The sequence below is a fragment of the Nycticebus coucang genome, chromosome 18 (assembly GCF_027406575.1).
Source record: "Nycticebus coucang isolate mNycCou1 chromosome 18, mNycCou1.pri, whole genome shotgun sequence".
Lineage (NCBI taxonomy): Eukaryota > Metazoa > Chordata > Mammalia > Primates > Lorisidae > Nycticebus > Nycticebus coucang.
Genome location: NC_069797.1, coordinates 1,244,721 through 1,247,412, shown reverse-complemented (window position 1 = coordinate 1,247,412; position 2,692 = coordinate 1,244,721). Strand labels below are relative to the sequence as shown.

General features: G+C 43.6%; 1 non-coding gene across 1 annotated transcript; it reads right to left on the bottom strand.

Annotated features, from left to right (window-relative positions):
- Positions 1 to 452: 452 nt before the first annotated feature.
- LOC128571410 (small nucleolar RNA SNORA70) lies at positions 453 to 586 on the bottom strand. The gene has a single exon (XR_008375828.1). It is a non-coding gene; the product is annotated as a small nucleolar RNA SNORA70 (small nucleolar RNA).
- Positions 587 to 2,692: the final 2,106 nt, after the last annotated feature.

The following is a 2,692-nucleotide window of genomic DNA, read 5'->3' as shown; positions in this document are numbered from 1 at the left end:
AGGGTCAATTTCTCTCTTCCTTTTCTTGGACAGGAACTAGGATTTATTATTGGTAGGCACAAATGACAGGCAACACAGTAGAAGTCCTCGTGAGTGCAAGGCTCACCACTTGTCCAGGGCTATGACTTGGAATGTATTTGACCCCACAGATATCTGGGATGACCTGCTTCTCAGCCATCATGTCTTCAAATTTATCAAATTTAGATGTAAACTCAGTAAAACCCCACTTCCTGGAGATGTGAAGTAGAGGCCAGAGAACTTGAACTTGGCCCTGCAAAGGGCCTCAGTCACATGTTCCTTATTCTGTAGTTTGGTGCAGAGGGACATGATTACTTGACCAGTGTGAACCCTGGCCACAGTGCCGTGGGACTTTCCAAAGGTACCACACATACCTGTCTGGACCCTAGATTGTGGACAGCACAAGTTCTAACACATGAACATGTATTGGAAAGGAATGTCTCCGAAGTCCCTTAGAGGAACCTATAAAGCAACAGGCTGTATACACTACCAAGGAGGCTGCTGTTTGCAGCCATTGCACACCAGGCCTCCATGAAGAAAGGAGCATGGTTGGCTTAATTAGCTGCAGTTCTCTCTTGCTTTTCACCAAAGAGCATTGAGGATCATCTAAACAGTGGTAGTCACCAGTCCGTCTGCATGGAGGAGCACTTTCTGCATCAGTTTGGGGCACAAAGGGCCGGTTTATCCACCCCTGGGCCTGCGTGTGGGAACTGTCAGGCTCCTGGAACATTGTTTCTGGATTGTGGGGTGGCAATGATGCCTTACTACACTCTGGAAAATATGTCTCTTGGTGACCAGCAACAACCACTGATGATTAACGTGGCTCTCACACACTTCGGTAAGAGGCACCAGATCCTTGTCACTACAAAGCAGTATCTCCCTTTTGTAACGAGCACCTTGATACTGAGTCTCTCCTTCGTGGGGAGCTTGGTTAACAGTAGGTGGTCCCTCTGCCCTCACAGCACGTGTGTTCTGAGATCATCAAGTTATGAGCCCTGCAAGCCCATAGGTCAGACAGGTTCTGTGCACCCCACCAAGGATCTGTATCCTGTGTGATGCTGCTCATTAGCTGCTGGCCACCCTCCATGGTCTCTCTCTGTGACAACTGCCATAAGCTACCTCAGCTTGACATCAGCATCCAAACAGGCCCTAAGCCTCGTACACTGGGTCTTTGCTGCAGTACCCTTGTAAGTACCAACATGATCCAGAGGGTTTTCAGGCTAATAAACAGATCAGAAAAGATTATGCTTTGGTTCATCTCTTTTTCTGTCACACAGACAAGCTCTGGTGCCCCTATGTGTCCAGACTGGGCCTATCATCATGACTGAGGGCAGGAAACAGAGGTTGTGTGCCTGTGACTCTTTGTGTTGGGTCCCTGAGTCAAAGGCACCTCCCACTGTCTTTAGCACTGCTCAAAAGATTCTGGAAATATTTTGTTTGCATTGCACATAGTGTGTTCCAAATTTAGGAACAGATTAAGCACAAAATAGCCTGAGGGTGACTCCTGACACCCAAGTCATCAGTTTGACGTTGGACAAGTTACTTACCCTCACTTTTTTTCATCTGAACATAGGAATAATAGTAGCGCCTGCCTCCCAGGGCTGCTGTAATATTTAAATGAATCATAGATTAAAAATTCCATAGAACATGTATCTACATTAATACCACTTATTAAAAACTATATAACTAAAAAAAGACTATATAACTGTCAGCTGTTGTTCTAGAACAATTGTTGGAAGACCACTTTATTGTCTGATCATAATATTTATAAACCATAAAATGTCTTTGAAAATAAGAGCAAATTGGGGCATCTGCAAACTGGCACAGCAATGTGTCTTGGTTTAGGTGTAAAATGATTTCTATTTGAAAGTTCATGGTGTCCATACTGCAAACTCCATTCTGTCAGTTAACTGTCCTGTTTTGAAATCTGCCAACTTGATTCATTTTACACGAATGTATTAACAGGCAAACTCTACGAAGGCTGAAAAGTTTGTGTGATCAGGGCTATATCACCACTACAGCAGTGGTGCTTTGTGAGATAGTGTAATAGATGGTAAATAAACATTTGTAAATCAGAATTAAATTAAGGACTGACCTTTCATGTGTGTAACCACAAGCGGCTTTGAAATGGCCTTCAGTCAAAATTATTTGACTTTTCACAAGACCTGACTATACTTGGCAAAGCATCCAGCATTTAAAGGTGAAATTCACAGGTCATTGTACAGATGCTGCTGCTCTAAACAATCCGTACTTCATGCTTCAGTCTGGACATAGATGGCGTTGTCATTCTTATATTATGGAGTTCCCATAAATTAAAAAGTTTGAATTCATTTTTGGAAAATAAACTCCTTAAGGACAGGGTCTGAGTTGATACATTAGACTCTATAGACCTCTCTATTCCAAAGTGCCCTCTCTTGGACAGAGGTTTTTCGCATTTCTGATAATGGTGTTGGCTCCCTAAACCAGGCCCTCTCCCTCCCAAAGCAAGTATAAAGAATGACCGGGAAATTATCCCAGGGGACTGGGATGAAAGCAGGGGAGCATGGAGTACCCAGGAATAAATGTCGTAATATTCTCCTGAGTGGATGAAGAAGCATTCAAGTGGAAGGTAAGGACTTCTAAGTGTGAATATGTGAGGGACACTTCCCAAAGGAGGTTCGCAAGTAGCCACAAT